Genomic DNA, 18,329 nt, shown 5'->3' on the forward strand with positions numbered 1-18,329 from the left:
TAGTTTTCATATCTGATACAAGGAACAGATGTCATACAACTCCAGCACTGATTTTCCTCTGCATGACTCATTTGAGGAAATAACACTTCTCTCACACTGAATTTCCAATGAGAAAAGTTAACTCACCATGTTAGAACACACAGCACCCAATACTGAAAAAATAGAGCTGCTTTAATGTATCATAGTTATTCTTCCTAGAATCAAAGGGACAGGTTATGGCCCATCCTGCAGAAAGGGCCTAGACCAAAATCCTGTGTGTCACCCCTTGCAAAGTTTCTAGCCTGAGGATGCATTTGTGTCTGTCACAGAGGTCCAGGGTCTTGCCCACAGATTGCATGAAGATCCTAGAAGCCCTGCCAATCCTGGAAAACTCATTAGTGAAGAATATGAGTTGTCATGGGAACCTTTCTTATATTGAGAAAAAACCAAAACCAACCAAACAAAAAAGGAACCAACCAACCAACCAACCAACCAAAAGAAAAAGACTAATATGCCCTTATGTCTTTGAGTGGGAAAAAAATATGCTTCCACCCTGGAGCAGCAGCATCTGCTCCTTATGTAGGACTTGAGTGGCTTCTGTCCTTCTTCACTCTATGAAAATCACAGTGATGCAATGAGCCTTATAAGCAGACTTGTTCCTGTGTGCTAATGATGTGCTTGCCCATATAGTATTGTTAAATAACACCTAGGCAAACTGTTGCATTTTGCAGCAGATATTTTCTTACGAAGCAGATATCAATTTGCAATGTAGAAAAAGATAAAGAATTTATGGGGGAAAAAAGGTTCATTTTGTAAGCTGGTATGGAGAATATGTAACAAGGAAGGGTCTTGTCTGTATGTAAGGATCAGCTGTAAGTTTGACATAGTACCTTGAAAGTAGTGGAGCTTCTCAGAGGCAGAGATACAAAGAAATCTGTAGAGATTATTTGATGTTGTAGACATTGCATCGCATTGCCACATGTACCTGGGAATAATGTGCTAGATAGGATTTTGGTGGCTTCTCTGTCATAATTTACTAAATTCCTAGTTTCTTAGGCTAGCAAAATTAAATATTTTATTGTCTATTGCTTTCCCCTCCTTTTTGTGATGTGATGGGTGACTCATTATTTTTCCCTCTGGCAAGTTTTTGGGTGCAAGTCAGGCAAGGCAGTCTCACAGAGGGCCTGAGGGTCACAGAGGACTCTCTTTACTTCAAACTAACAGGACAAGGCCCTAAATGTTTTAAATTTTTATTGGCAGCACATAATGATGCCATACTTTCATTTAAATGCTGCTATTTTCATTTTTCAGTATGCTGTTTGAATTAGTAAATTATGATGCTCCATTCTGCAGCTTATGGGCAGAAATCTGTATGTTGGTGTATTTAATTGGGCCAGAGACCACACAGTCCAGGCTGTATATGGTCAGGCTATACAGAGCAGAAGTGAACATGCCAAAAAAGCAGGCAGCTTCTACAGTTGCCAGAAAAGATGTTAATATTTTTCTCCATTCCAGTAGAAGCTCATTGGGATATGCAAAACTCATTCGTTAAGCACCAGTGCAGAGTGACAGATGCTGACATATATAACTTGACAGCTGCAAATACCAGGTACTAGAAAGTGTCATTTCCCATAAGTATAAAATAATGGGTCATTATTCCCTGACAGATTAAAAACCAAGTAGTATGAATAAATGAATCAGTAATCCTGTGTACTTTAAAAGAAAAATAGAACATTCTTTTTCTTCTCGAAATAAAGGTGATTTCCTTTGTTCTTCTCTCACCTGTGTGCATTATTGTCAATTGCCAACCCATTGCTGAGGTGGAGCAGAAGTAGTTGTTCAAACCATCTACTTAAGGTGTTCAAGATCTTCATGTTTCCAGGGGAGGGCTGCTGGTTCTCTAGGTAGCCAGGGCAGAAATGGCATGTGCATCCAGCAGAGGGTTCAGAGGAGAGGCTGATGGTGGTTTTGATTGCAAGAGTGTTCCCAGAGCACAGGCTGGCTGCCTGATAAGAAGGGTGCAAATACTTGCCTCTCCAGGGTCACCTGTCCTGCTTTCTGCTGATCAATGGGATTCATGCTGTTTCATGGCCCCACACAAGGGCTTCTGCTGTGACTGCTTCTTGCCTTCCACTCTGAGCCCACATTTCTACTGCTGGGGCACTGGCCACAGTGACTTTCCTCAGGCATACAGATAACAGCAGGAGACTCCTGCTAGGTATCTTTGTCTTCCTCAGGGATGTTGGAAATCTGCCCAGTGGCTGGAAATGAAGCACAGGAGGGGAGCACAAACAAATCACACTCAGCAGAGCTCTACTGGGGCTGCACAGGCTGGGCTTACTGGAGGAGCTGCATCTCATTGCTGGGGGCTGGAGTGATGCTCTGCCTAATGTGGCCCAAATCCTAAAACAAGCCACCAGGCACCATGCCCAGTATGTATACACTTAATGCATTTAACAGAAATCTAGTTTGTGTCAAATTTGTTTACAGTACCTGTTTGTAGTCACCAGCCTTGCACCTACAAGTATGGCTATACTGTACCCTGCAACTAGCATATACCTACATTATACCTCCTTTCCTCACTCCTACCTTATTGTCAAAGCCATCCTCAGAATAATGTTATATTGCACTAGAGGTTGTTGAGGGCCCTCCAGCTGAGGCAGTGGATACTGTCCAGTCACAGTAACTCCACTGTTGTCATGGAAAGGAGCATGGCAGGACCTGTGGCAATGCCATTGAGAAGTCACTTGAAGAGAGGCTATCTCTTGATTTTGTACCTAGGCTCTGACAATCCTTCCCAGTAGCTCTGCAAGAGCCAAGGAGCTCTTCGCTGCTTTAGAAGAGGGAAATTTTGTGCCTTTTGGGGCATTGTTTTCTTTTGTGCACTCAGTACTTTCAAAAAGAAGCATTATTCACAAATTTATTTCAGTGTCTTTAAATTTATGTGCCTCAGATGTAACACAAGACAGAGCCATTGCTGCTGACAATTATGAGCTCTTATATAATGGAGGCCCATCAGAATTTCACTCTAATTTTTCCATTAGGATCTTGCTCTTTTCATATAAGCACAGTGTTCACATAAAAGACAGACAGAATAATGCCTTCACCCATTACTTACTGAACCTGTGTCGGTAAGGTTTTTAACAAATGGTGAAATTTTTCAATTAATTTTGAAATAAAAATTGCATGATGATACCAGAGTAGCATGGAGATTTAGATGTTTGGCAAATCATGGCATGTTTAAGATCTGTTCTTTGTGTTGTTTTTTAGTAAATTACATTTGATAGTATCTTTGTGTTTAGCAGGTTAATTTGGAGCATAATAAAACCTACTGGAAAACCAACGTTGGAATGAATAGATAGATTTCCCATAATCTTTGGGGTTGAAGATGTTTTTTCACATGTCCTCTACATTTAGCACAGTAGCCTTCTGATCTGTGACTGGACTTCTAGGAACTGTAATGTTATAAACAATATTAGATGGAAGTTAAACAGCATGGTGGTACTGAACAAGTATGCATAATTACAAATGTGTCTGTGTCAGTGCAAGTGAAAGAAACTGGAAATTCTGCAAATGTACAGGTTTTAATACCTCTTTACTCAGAGATCATAAATACTCCTGTAAGGGATGGATTAAAGGCGCTCTTCCCTTTCCTCTAATTCACTTGTTTCTTCTCCTGTATTTAACAAGTGCCAGCTGTTCAGAGACCTGTGGAATTTGTTGAGGTTTTCCCATGTTCCATTCCTGGAAGATTTTATCTTCAGGCTGCCAGATATCAGGCTGAACCGGCCATGCGTTACAGCAGTCTCTGTCAACTCAGACTCATGCTATCCATGGCATAAGATGTCAGTCTCCAGCATTAGTTCTCTTTAAAGACAGATACTTGGACTGTTGTTTGGCAGTGGGGTATTTTCTTGGCTTCAAAAACATACTTTTGAAGCCTTTGAAGACAAGAAGCAGTGGAAGAAGTCTGAAGATAGAAGATTACAGACAAAGCTGTGTAGCCAGCATTGCAGAGATGAAACGAGTGCTTTTCCCAGACTCTAAAGCTCCACATTAATCAAGTCAAAAATTAAAGGCTATTAAATATATTTAATGATTATTTAGGCAGGGACCAAACTTCTAAACATTTATAATGTATGTGGGATATATGTGTTTACAGTAACATTGATTAACTTTCAGATAATATAGTCACTGGTTTTTTTTTTAATTTCCTATATCATAAACAGTAGAGTAAATGCATTTTTACCCTTCAACTGCCAGGTTTTAACTGGGGAAGAAAAAATCAAAACAAAAAGTAAGTTTAAAAGCTTATATTGAGGGAGATGGGGTGCATGCTTACATGTTACTGTTTTCTTTTTTTAGTTCTAGGTGTTAGTAATTGAAATTTCTCTTTGGTACAGAATATGTCTATCTCTAGCATTTGTTGGCAGTCTAGTTTGTTGTTTTTTATAAAGTAGAAAGGGGCTGTAAAGGCTGTAGCTCAGGATGTGTGGTGCACAGAGCTCTAGTAAAGTGGTTGAGACACTGCTGGCAGCAGGAGTCTGCAAAGAAACCATCATCTTGGAATGAAAACAGCTGTCTGCCAGCATCATAAACTTTAGGAAATGTTGTGGGTGATTAGTTGCTGCTCCTAATGTGTGAAAGTTGGCCTGTCTGCAGAAAGGCAAAACAAATTCCCTTTTACTTCTTGCCACTCATACACAGAACTCACAAGACATTATGGGATTGATTATAAGCCATAAAAGCCAGGAATTTCAGTTTTTGAGTGAAAACCATGGCAAAGACTGTCTCTTTCTATTTCAATGTCATTGTGTGAAAAGCCAAGGTGAAATGAAAAGGAAGAGGAAGCAAACCTCAAATGGAGAACGGGACAAAAACCTGTAATGGGAAAAGCAACTTGGTCAGGAAGGAATACTCAAGCATTTAATATAAGGCACCTGGCCTTTCTGAAACTTTTGGGTTTTTAAGTAAACCTTAGAGTTCCTAGAACAATAGTATGAGAATGGTCCAGCAAACATATATTCTGCTGAGTAGCATGTAGTCTTTTTCCCCAGGGAAAGACATCCATCCCATTTCCATCATCCCACTAGCTGAAATATTCTGAATAAACTCCAATGAAAGCAAGAAAGAATCCAGGTTGATTGCAAGTAAGGGAACATAAAAGGGGCTTTTTGTTATGAAACCTCTCAGATGCATTTGTCTACGATGAATTGTTTCACAGGTCATTTCAAAACTGAATCAACTGTGACTATAAATCTGTGAATTCAACATGGATTAAAATCATCCTTGTTTTGTGCTGCAAGGCAGATGAATTATTTGGTTTTTCTGTGAGGTTTTTTTTGTCTTGCTGAACTGATTATGAAATAGATGTGAAATCCAAGGGCAGAAGGTGAGGCCGCTTATTTTTTTTCTTTTATATATGTCTGAGCTTTCTGCTTTAAACAATCATAACAAAGATAAATATTTACATAGCACCTGCCAGTCTACAGCTTAAAAGCACTTAACACACTTTGATACATAACATTGCAGAGAAATAGAAAAGAATACCATTCTGGGGTGAAAGATAATTTCTAGCCGATAGCAGTGTTGGAAAACAGAAGGTAAAAAGGGTCTAGAGCAAAGGAAAACAGAACTATTCAAACAAAAAATTGACTAGAAGAGCAAAGTTAATACTTCCACATCTACAAAATTTGTCAGTAGGAATTTCAAAGCCTGATCTCTCATAAACAGGCTGTAAATCTTCGGCTGCTCAACGTAAATGGATGGTTTAGTATTCAGTATTATTCTAACGAAGGACAAGATTTTATTCTCCCCTATTTACTAAGATACAGCCTTGGAAGAAATGGTAAAATCTGACCCTAAGTGTCTGCAAAGGGCTAAGAGGGGCTGGAGAAATGAATAATGCTTTTGCTTAAGCAATAAAACTGAATTCTTGAGTGGGGGACACACAGTGAAGTATTTGAGTGCTTTTTCCTCACAGAGCTGTCATAAAACCATTTTTTTCATGCAGTATGATCCACTTCATCGTATTCGCAAGAAAAATAAAGGAAATTAAGACTTTTACTCTTGGAAATGCCATTTTTGCTTTTTAATGCTAGTCACCAGCCCAGTGATTTAGGAGTCATCCTCGGGAGAATACCAGGACTAGCAGATAATATCACAAGAAATTTATTTTTTCTATTCTTACTGGTCAACATTGAATAAACAATTAATGATTTACTAAAGAAAGCTAGGGAACAATAGAATCCCAGGCCCTAGGTATAGTCCTCAAAGGTTCCAGAAAGTCCCTCTAATTCTGTGAAATGCACACTTAGTATTCTGTGGAAAAGTAGGACACCACTGAGAGAAAGGCATAAAACAGCCCTCCCTCCAAATTCCCTGTCTCACAGGACAGATTTATTTCATAAACATAAGCAACCCGTTAACTTTTGAATGTGTAACCTCAATTATAACACATTGTCATTTTTTTTTTTCTTTTAAGCTAGTTAGGAGATTCTTCTGCTAACTAGAGAGACTATTTTAAGATATAATGTAAATATCCTAAATTATTGCATATATAAATATGTAGTACAAATATGTTAAATTTAACCTTTGAAGTAGTTCTTAGTTCTTCAACTTCTGAAGTGAAATCAACTGAATAAAAATTGTTCTGGATTAAAGAGGCATACTCTGTTTTTCATTCTTGGCAGGGAGAGACCTCAGTTCAGGGCTGTAAAGGTACATGTTTTGCAATGAGCACTTTGATCCCTAATGACTTCAAATGAGATCACAACATCTCCATCACCTCTATCAGATCCCTCAGAGTCATCAGGAACTGATTTTCTCACTGCTTGTACCAAACAAAATGGTAGAGACCAATAAGTCCTATGTCCTAAGACACTTGATCCTGGGATGTTCTATCTTTGTAGGTACAACACTTTCTGCTACTCTTCTCTACACCCTTCTTAGCAGGGAGGGTTGTTGCTAGCCTAAGCAGTAAGTTGTGTTGCCTCCTGTTCAGGAGCTCTACCTTTCAGAGGCAGCTACACTTCTCTAAATAAATGTGCTGTGCTTTGCTGTGACTCCTTGCACTAGTTTCAGCTGGGATGAAGCTAATTTTCTTCTTAGTGGCTAGAATAATGCTATGTTTTGGCTTTAGCATGGGATTTGTTATGAGAAGGATGTTATTAATACACTGATTATTTCAGTTGTTGCTAAGAAATTAAAGAGGACATCCTGAGACACTTGGGGTTGTTCAGCCTGAAGAAGAGAAGGCCTTATGGAGGCCATCCAGTACCTGAAGGGACTACAGGAAAGCTGGAAGGTACCTTTAACAAGGGCATGTATCCATAGGACAAGTCGTAATGGCTTTAAACTGGAAGAGGGCAGATTTAGATCAGATATTAAAAAGAAATTGTTTACAATGAGGGTGGTGAGACACAGGCACAGGTTGAGCGGGCAACTTTTGGATGCCTCATTCCCTGAAGTGTTCAAGGTCAGGCTGGATGGACCTTTCAGCAACCTGGTCTAGTGGGAGGTGTCCCTGCCCATGGCAGGGGGTTGGAGATGGATGATCTTTGAAGTCCCTTCCAACCCAAACCATTCTTTGATCCTACATTTCTATGACTTTTCAACTTCTCATGCTTTGCTGGTGTGCAGGTGACCAAGGAGCTGGGATCAAGCACAGCCAGGACAGCTGATCCTGACTGAGCAAAGGGATATCCCATACCATATGACCCCATGCTCAGTATGTAAAGCTGGGGAAGATGAAGGAAAGGGGGGGCACATTCAAAGTGATGGCATTTATCTTCCCAAGACACTATTACATGTGATGGAGCCCAGCTTTCCTAGAGATTGCTGAACACCTGCCTGCTGATGTGAGGGAGTTCCTTGGTTTGCTTTGCTTGTGTGCACAGCTTTTGCTTTACCTATTAAGCTGTCTTTCTCTCAACCCACAAGTTTCCTCACTTTTACTCTCTTGATTCTCTCCCCCTTCCCATTGGGGGAGTGAGCAAGCAGCTATCTGGGCATTAGTTGCTGATTGGGGTTAAACCATGCCACTCCCTAAGCTTTTGGAAACAGGACTCCAGCACATGGGAGAACTTGGTCAGTCTTACCCAAGCCAGCCTCTCGGCACCCACCTCCTGTCTTCTGGGGTTCAAAAATCTGGCCTCTCCCCAGTCTAAGTTGCTACTCTGGGCATTGCTGAAAGTCATACTTTCAGGTACCTGACTCAAGGAAGAAGTGATGCACCAGCAGAGCAGCACCTGGCTGTAAGATCCTCCTGGGCCTGGAGCTATGGAGCAGCTGCAGCCTCATGACTCAGGGAACTGCCCTGACCTTCAGGCTAGGAAAGAGCAGCTAGAAAAGCAGTCTTCACCTTTCCTGCTAAAGCTGGTCCACAGGAATGCATGATGCTCTGTCAGAGTATACAAAAAGAAACTCTCCAGACTGATTGCTGTGGCATTTACTTCAGAGTGGGGAGATTTCACTTATGTCCTTTTTCCCAAGCCTGGTGATATACTGTACATTTAAGAAAGATAAGTAAGAAAGATAAGTAAGAATAGCAGAGCTGGGAGAAGGGGTCGGAATGCAGAGTTTCCTTCTACTAACTGCACTAATAATTGCTAATTCCTACTAACTACTAACTCATTTCTCCTTCCTGCCTTTCACACATTAATGGGGAACTCATGGAGTAGGTATCAGCCTCCTGAAAAGAAGTGGGAGAAGATGGAAAGCCCTGAACCCTCATTTTCTGCTTCTTGCTCAGAGGTCTAAGCATGTGTAAGACGCTGGTCACAGCACCAGCTGCAGTCCCATAAGTTCTCAGGCATCTTCCACAAGAAAAAAGTGAGTTCTCGGAGACTTTATTCATGGGTAAGATCCACAGGGACGGAAGACTCCTGTGATCTCCTGTACAGGGAAGAGGTGAGATTTTGAGGTCTGCTCTGGTATATTTCAGTAGCTCGCATCGGCTTTTTTTCTGCTCTGTGAGCTGGCTAAAGGTTCGTAGCACTTATTTCTCATTACATTTTTAAAAGGGTACTTAAGCATCTAACTTGAGGTTGTAAGTTACACAGAAGCCTAAAGGAGCCCACAGAAGCCCACCAAGGAGCCTATGCTGTTTTCTAGATATGACCAAATGCTCTACAGATAAGGCTTTATATGCAATTCTTTAACAGTGTTTGTGTATGCTTTAGAATTGCCACTGCAAATTAAGAGATTCCCATGCTCTTAGGGCCTCTGTGCAATCCTTTAAGACCTCACCATGCCAGGGGAAATGCTCATGCAAATAGAAATGATGGTGAAGATAATGGAGAAGAAAAATATCAGAAGAACAAAACTGCATTTCTTCTAGCTCCTACAACTTGACTGTATTTTCTTCCTGACAGCAACTCTGAAACGGCAAAGGAATTCCTTCTTCCAGCTCTTCCTGTGACCTAAATGCTTAATTGATGAAAATGTATCAGTTTACATGGAAGCCCCACAGAAACCACCAGGAAAGCATTGCAGAATATTTTTTCCTCCCTTTGCCACTGTGTTTTTACAGATGTGAGATGTGGTTTTAGGAAGCCAAAGCAGACAGTCATGCTTTAGCCCTGCCAAACTGTCTGAAGAAAAAAGATTTCTTCCTTTCCTCTTCCTCTTCCTTTCCCACCCGTATAGCGAGCTAGGAAAAAAAAAAACAAAAACCAAACAAAAAAACCCATCTGTTAATTGTTATATCTAAGAAAATTAATGACGAAAGCTAAGCACCCGGGGCAATCAATAAACCATCTTTGAATCCTACAAGAGTTCGGACACCCCGATGGCCGCTGTCACCCTTTGCCATCCTGCGCAGCTCCCGTGGCACCACCCCGGCCGGTGCTGCCATCCCGAGGCTTGCATCGCCATCTTGTGGTCTCCGCCTCCGATGAATCAAGCCCCCAGCTCATTAACCTGGCGCTAATTAATGAGCACTGAGGCTGACTCCAGAGGGCAGGGAATACACGATATAAACACGCCGAGCCGCGGGTGAGGGGAGCGTCTGTCCCGGGGTGCTACAGGGGCCCCTGGAATGGTGCCTGACACCATGACCCCGCTCGCTCTCCTCTCCTGTGCCCAGGGATCTCGGTCTCTCCCGAGTGTCCTCCGGTACTTGAATACCCTTAAAACGGGTAAGCTCTGTGCCCTGAAGCTGGCAGAAAATTCTCCATATGAAGAGAGCCGTGGGGCCCTTTGGGCGCTGCAGGGAAGATGGAGGGGTAGGGGAGGGGTGTCTGGCTGCTACGGGGAAGCCGCCAACCTGTGGAGCGCTGCGCAGAGGGAGCTGTGGTAGGTGGAATGATGGAGTGGGTTTTCCATTGGTAGGGGAAAGGCCGGCTGTGTCAGTCTGTAAGGAAAAAAGCGATTCCTGGTTCGTCTGTGTAGTGTGATATGGTGAGCTGCTGCTTTCAGCAGCCTTCCCCTGGCTGTCTGTGAGATGAGAAGAGAGGAGCAGTGGGAAGAAAATGGCCAGCCAGGCCTTCTGAGGGCTGGCTAAAAGGTCAGTCCCAACAGGGAGGATCCTTAGACAAATATCACACTTCTCCACCTTTTCCTCTGGGCTTCTCTGTTCCTGGGGCCTTACAGCACCAGAACTACTGAAGTGGGAGGAGGTTTTAGCAGCAGTGGCCTCTAATTGTCCCATGGTGGAGGTGTCCATACTGATGCTATAACTTTTGTTGCAGGTTGCTCTAGGTAGAGAAGAGCTCCTGATGTTTCTGTGTGTCCCAGACTTGGTGTGCAAAGGGTGAGGAATGGTGCAGGTCACACTTTGCTTAAGGGTTTTTGTGCCAGGAACCAAACGAATTAATAAATATATATTGCTGAAGGAGAATAGAGGCTGAAGGCACTACTCTGGCAGGGGCAAGGGCAGGAAGAGTGAACCAATTGTTTCTTGTCTCTTACCTTTTGTCAATAGTGAGTTTCAATTTTCTAGTTAAGAAAGAGTATATTTCCATAAGGGGGTAGGAATAGAGGGCTCACCCTCTCGTGGTGCCACATTTTGTGATCCACAGAAGAGCAGGTTCCATACTTCTCTATGAGGGTCTGGCCCCCAAGCACCTGCATGTGCCCCAATATGCCCCTTTGCTACAGGAAAGCATTTCAGTCTTGCCTCTCACTCTCTTCGTGTCTATCAAGGCTGCATCAAGATTTTATGCTGGAGAGGATAGCCAGTGTTAACAGGATGATGTGAAGGGCTTCTGCTCCCTATACACTGTCTAGTGTAACTCTGGGTGCCTACAATGGAAATTGCAGGTGCTGATTGTCTTGATGGAATGCTGCCTGTTAGAAACAGAGGATGGATGCACATTCAACTTTGCCTCTCCACAGATCTTATTCTGGGATGAATGTCCAGCTGGATCTCACAGGACTTAACATCAGCTACTTCTCACAGTTCCCTTGCTTCCCTGCACACACAGGCTTGCCTCTTGAACATAAACTTCTCAATGGTCTCAGCAGCCCATTGGGAGGCAGGAGCCTTGGATTTAGTTGTTGCCTCTCTGTCCAGTGAGAAAATGTAATCACTGGCTAAAAAGCTGTTTTATTCCTTGGCCTCATGGATATTTTCATGAAGAATGGAGCAGCCTCAGTAGGAGATGCAAAATGTGTAATATCCTGAGAAAAAGGTATCTTGTCCAGGGATTAATTTCCCCTCACCAACTATATCATTGAAGCTTGAACACTGAGTAGCCAGCAGTATAACACAAAGCCAGAACAGCAAGTGAGAAGAAACTTGTTAATGTGGTCTTGTACATACCAGGCTATCAGATGAGCAAGCTGTGAGGAGCTTCTGATGCTGGTCCCTCAACAGCTTGTCTTTCACAATTCACCAGTGCTGAATGTTTATTCAGTGGGAACTAGACTATTGCTTAGTTAAAGACTTTGTTCCTGGCAAATTTGCATTCTGCACAGTAGTCCCACTTCAACAGAAAGAGCAGCTGTGTTGATTTGTTTGGGGTTTGGGGGGTTTTAGCTTATTACAGAAAAGCTGTGGCAGAGGGGGCTGGGACTGGATGCTGAACAAGGAGAAAGGCAGATGCATTCCAAGCAGAGCAGTGAAGTGAGAAAAGGAGGAGGAAGATAGGTAAATTGTTACCTGCCTTACCTGCTAATCGTTATGCCAAGGGGAAACTGGCACACTTGGAATGGTGCCTGTGTATCTGGAAGGAGACAGTCTGGCATGGAGAGATTCACTAAACAGGAGTTGCTGCAGCTTTTGAAAGTGGAGGGATTTCAATTGCCCAAACCTGGCTTGGCAGGGAGAAAGGGAATGGTTTTATGTGCATTTGTACCTGCAGGCTTGGCAAGGAGAGGTGCAGTAGAGATAATGACTTTATTTCTTGTGCTCCTGTGACTAGTGGTTTGTGGTAGCATTCCTTAAAAGTTGAGATGGGGTCAAAACATAATTCTGATTCAATGTTGATTATCTGTGGTGTAGAAAATCTTCAGCCGTACAGTGTTTCTACCTTTGCTCTACCTCTAATTATGGTACCACTTGAATTAGTTAATTTAGTAAATCAAAAATTAATAAACAGTGATTAACTATAGGGCAGAGTTAAAAATTATAAATTACTACAATAATCCAAACAATGTTTGATTTCAAGCAGGGAGTGCATAGATGAAGACTAAATTTTCTGTTCAATGACAAATGTTTGTTAGGTGTCTTGTTTGGCTTTGTTTTTTTAGGGTTTTTTTCTACAATTTGACCACTTGAATAGTATGTACCAGTGAAACACCTTAAGGAATCAGAAACAGTGGGCCAACTATTTATCAGTCTGGAAAGCAGGATTTTCAAAAGTGACTAATCTTACAGAATCGCATTCAAACTTTAGTCTGTTCCTGTAACTGTACTTACATGAAGCCCAATACTGTGTTCAGGCTACAGCAAGGCCTAAAAAATGTGATGGACACACACAGACACACACAAAGTCTTGTAACTATGAGTGGATAAGCAGGAGTCTAATGCCCTTACAAACATCAAGATATAAAATCTGCATGAGCCAGAACAGTAAGCTGAGACATCTCCAAGGATAATTCTACAAATGCTCCTTCTGGCCTGCCAGAAAGTCAGCCAGAGCAGAGGTTACCAAAGAAAGAGCTGCACTGGGCTAAGAGAGCTGTGCTTATATGTCAGAGGTTCAGGTCTCACTTAGAAGACCTGTACTATGTGGCTTATTTACCTAATGCCATAATTAGATCCCAGCTCTGCCACATCCCACGATCCCTCTAACCACGAGGCTACCATGAAAAAGGAAAGGGCTGGTGATGGCACCTCTTGACCTTTGTTTCTTTCTGAAACTCAATGCTGACAGGGGCCATTCTGGGGCCTTTGGCAGAGTTTGAGTCCTCGATCTCACCTCTGAATTGCAGCAGAGCTTTGGTATGTCTTTTTCCAGACTTGCAGACTTCAGGAGTCTGGTTGTCCCCTCAAATTCACTCAGAGATTTTGCTGCCTAATCTTCTCATCTGAGAGGTAAGATTTGTCTCTAAGCAAAAAGCGACTTTGCTAATTATACAATCATAAATATTCTTTATTAATCATAAGGCCTCGTAGTAGGGAAATACTTTTTCCATGTTATTTTTCACAAACTTAAGAAATGTGGTTCTTTCCCATGGCACAGTAATTTTAGCCACTCATTTCTTATGCCTTTATCACAGTAGAAACCCTCAGCTAGCATTTGACACACAGTCCTGCAGCCGTCCACATGAAATTGTGTGCAGCACACTCACAGCCAAATCCTCACTAGCAATTGTTGAAAGAGCAAGCTTACTTCAGAGGGGGGAAAAGTCTTTTGGAATACATTAGGAAAAAAAAAAGTAATATTGGTTGTACTTAATAGAAGTAGATGTATTTTAGCTTTATTTTAGGTATTACTCCCTCCTCATGATGAAACTAGCAAGTGGACACTTGACAAATGATGGTTCTGTGAGTTAGATGTTCTTGTGGACGTAACTTACTTTGAGAAACTAAAATAGCTCTGGCTAGCTAATATATCAACTAATTTCCCAAGCAATCTGCATATTTTTTCTATGTACTTTGCTAAACCTTTGTGGATTAAGAAAGGCTGGTTAATCTGTAGGGTACATGTTGTGTTATGATGGCTGGCCCATGCAGATATTGTTCTGAGTGCTATGCAGCCAGAAATGTACTGCAGGGGCTTTCCAAATCCCCACTAAGAACCATGCTCTTTTTTTTCAGGCTGCAGAATTACTTCTCAAATGAAACACTTGAAATGCCAAATATCAGTACTCCCCCAAACAGTCTGTCACATATGATAGTGTCTTCCTCAGCAGTTAACTGCTGTTCCTAGGGAAAGCACTGTACCTGTAGGAACACAGAGGTTGTTTTGACCCAGACTATAATTCTGAGAATAGCAAGGGTTGAAATCATTAACTGTGCTCAAATTGGGCTTATATTGTGCTCAAACTGAGCATATTAATTATACTCAGAATGCAAGAGAGAGTAAAGGAGGGATGCAGAGTTGACCAAATGCTGCAGCTACAGGTCAGCAGTTCCTGCTCCTCTGCCTAAGAGCTTATAACTGCTTTAATAGTCAGAGGATGCAGTTCTCACAGCCTCTTGGTTGCCTTCACTGTGAATTCACTAGATGCTGATCAAGATGGTGAACACATCTATATTGATCTGTGTAAATACAACAGCTGTTTTTCTGAAGATTCTGTCCTTCAGGTATTGCATTAAGATAGGAAGCCAAAAAGCAATAAAAAGCCTCAATGCAGTGTAGCAGTGCCAGTAACACCATGTTTGCCATCACCTCCAGTAGTGAGCAATGCAAAATCCTGTATGCTGTGAAAGGGGCCCACCCATCCAAGGTACCTTTCTTGTGTGGCATACAGTGTCTCTAAGATACTTGGTGGGCATCTGGGCCACCACAGTGAAGAGGACTTGGAAACAAGATTGCTTTTGAAATAGAAGAGCAGGACAACATGGAGGAATAATTGTGCTTGTAGGAAATTATGGTCCCTCTAAAGGAGAAAAAGGCACATAGGTGTCAAGAGGCTATTTAGTTTAGATGAAGTGAGGAGCATTGTGCACAGCTGTAACAGGGAAGTGCTGAATTCCTCTCAGCATTTTCTTTTCCATTTCTCAGCTGTGCCATCACAAGTGATGACAGATTGGTCTAAGGCTCAGTCTCTTGTCACCAACTTAAAACTGTATGGAGTGTTACTACTTATTTAAACTGCAGCACACCTGATGCCCCCTGGCTGTGTGTGCATCTTTTCTGGTGTGTGCATTGGGACATGGTAGGGCCAGAGCAGTCCATGGAAGAAGCTAGAGGCCTTGGGACTCCAGGAGCTGTTTCTGAAATGAGTAATTTACCTTAAACTAGGATATTGCTGATATATCAGTTTTAACAAACTTGTTCGATTGAGAATGTGCTTCTTTTGGATAAACCAGTGATTAATGCTTCATTTGCCCAAAGTCATAGTGCCTTTGTACTTGCTTTGTTAGTACATTAATGAGGATGAAGGCCATATTCTTTGCTGCTATCTAAAGGTTAGCCTCTAACAGAGAGTTAAGGAATCATAGAATCATAGAATCATAGAATCCTAGGGGTTGGAAGGGACCTCGAAAGATCATCTAGTCCAACCCCCCCTGCCAGAGCAGGGCCACCTAGAGTACATCGCGCAGGAACGTGTCCAAGCGGGTTTTGAATGTCTCCAGTGAAGGAGACTCCACAACCCCCCTGGGCAGCCTGTTCCAGGGCTCTGTCACTCTTACAGTAAAAAAATTTTTTCGAATATTCAACTTGAACCTCCTATGCTCCAATTTACACCCATTACCCCTTGTCCTATCACTGGTAATCACTGAGAAAAGCCTAACTCCATCTCCCTGACACTCGCTCCTTACATATTTGAAAACATTGATGAGGTCACCCCTCAGTCTCCTTTTCTCCAAACTAAAGAGACCCAGCTCCCTCAGCCTTTCCTCATAAGGGAGATGTTCCACTCCCTTAATCATCTTCGTAGCTCTGCGCTGGACTCTTTCAAGCACTTCCCTGTCCTTCTTGAACTGAGGGGCCCAGAACTGGACACAATACTCCAGGTGCGGCCTCACCAATGCAGAATAGAGGGGGAGGAGAACCTCTCTTGACCTACTAACCACACCCTTCCTAATGCACCCCAGGATGCCATTGGCCTTCTTGGCCACAAGGGCACATTGCTGGCTCATGGTCATCCTCTTGTCTACCAGGACCCCCAGGTCTCTTTCACCTACACTGCTCTCCAGCAGGTCAGCCCCCAACCTATACTGGGACATCGTGTTGTTCTTCCCCAAATGCAAAACTCTACACTTCCCCTTGTTGAACTTCATCATGTTTCTCTCTGCCCAACTCTCTAGCCTGTCTAAGTCTCTCTGAATGGCAGCACGGCCTTCCGGTGTGTCAGCCACTCCTCCCAGCTTAGTGTCATCAGCAAACTTGCTGAGGGTACACTCTATACCCTCATCCAAGTCGTTGATGAAGATATTGAACAACACCGGTCCCAGTACCGACCCCTGAGGGACTCCACTAGTCACACACCTCCAACCAGATTCTGCCCCATTGACTACAACTCTCTGACTCCTTCCTTTCAACCAGTTCCTGATCCACCTCACTACCTGATCACCAAACCCATACTTGGTCAACTTATCTACAAATGTTTCATCCAATTAAGTGGGCATGATTGAACTTGCCATTTTCAGTGTTTGAGTTTAGCTCTAAATTAAAGTGCAACTGAAAAAATATATACAAAAACTTAAATCATAAGGGCTCTGCAACATCTAGCTTTAAAGAACTGTAATGGTTATTTTAGACTGAACAACCTGGTAGGAAAAGTTTTTTCTTAAGACATTTCTTTAATAATGGACTGAACAATGCTGAAAATATTTCTCTCTGAAAAGAAAACAGCCAACTGTTACAGCTGATTCTTTGAAGTCCACTGTGTGAACTTTACCATCTCCTTACATTAGCTAACCCATAACTGAATTAGATATCCTAAATCATTCATCTGGCTTGAGTTATCATTACAACTGGGAAAAGAAAACATCAAAATCATACAGACACATTAAGTGAAACACTTCTCCAGTTAATAAGAAATTCAAGAAATGTTTCCATGTAAGTTAGTTTTATTTAAAAAATAGAGTCCAAACATTGTTTTTTGTAAGGTGCAACATATATACTGTTTTCTACAATAATAAATAAAAAAAAAGCGCAAAAAACCAAAGCAAAACAATATGCATAATTATAGTGTCATTCCAACACTGAATCAGTGGGTCTCCACTAAATCTGTAACATTTCTGTGCTTCAACAAAGCATAAGAATTAATAATTAATACCACTGTGACAGCCAAAGAGTTTGGCTACAGTCATCCATGTTCTGTACTTCAATAATAAACTTTCCAGTACAGATTTCTTCAAGTACACATTGGAATTGAATGTAACTGTAAGACAGTTCATGCAAAACAAAGGTACAATACTGAACTTGCATAATTTAAAGTTTTTATTCCTCTTGTTTATTTTGACATCTTCAAAACCCAGCTGCTTGAACACAAGGACAGAACCGAGGCTGCCTAAAGTGAGCACTATACACTGAAGTACTTACATAACTCTCAGATTCATCAGATATGTGACTATTTGAGCTCTAAAAGTTCAAACAAATACTTGAGGCTGAGATCTATGTCTCTTGAAGTCCATTCAGTAACTTCTGAGACATATTTGGGAATAAAGACAGAAAACGCTGACTGATAATGGGCTTGTTAAGGGGAAATAATAGATCAGAACTGCATTTTCTGAGAAAAGTGTTATTAATTTATATTAAAAGTGTTTTCCATGCAGCCACTCAAACTAAAAGAGCAATGAAGACTGTACCATGGAGGAAGCTCAGTAGAAAGACAGCCAATTATTGTCTCTGGAAGTGTCTGAAGTGCTAAGTTTTCTAATCAGCAAGGCCTGTCCAGTTTCAAAACCCTTCTTGTCATTCTAGCATCACCTCAGCCTTGAAAATGCCAAGCAGCTGAAGTTAGCTATGGCTGGAGAGCTAGGTATCAGTCTCTGCTCTAAGGAGGTTTAAAGTATTTTGAACAAGAAGCAAGTAGTCCAGACACCCATGTACAGTTAAACACCCAAAGCTTTTTTTCCTTGACCCCTGAGATATTGAAACTATTCCATCTTAAGAGGAACACATATGATGGAAAAAAGCTGGGCCTCCATTTACCTGTCTTCTGCTTTGGGGCTACTCCTAGGATCAAACTGCAGCAGCAGTTAAGTGCACAAATCTCAATTCCTTCTGTTGTTGCTTCTTACCATGCTGGTTTTATGGATCCTGTTTCTAAGCCTGAGGGCTCCT

Source organism: Calypte anna, chromosome 1, assembly GCF_003957555.1.
Source record: "Calypte anna isolate BGI_N300 chromosome 1, bCalAnn1_v1.p, whole genome shotgun sequence".
NCBI classification, from domain to species: Eukaryota; Metazoa; Chordata; class Aves; order Apodiformes; family Trochilidae; genus Calypte; species Calypte anna.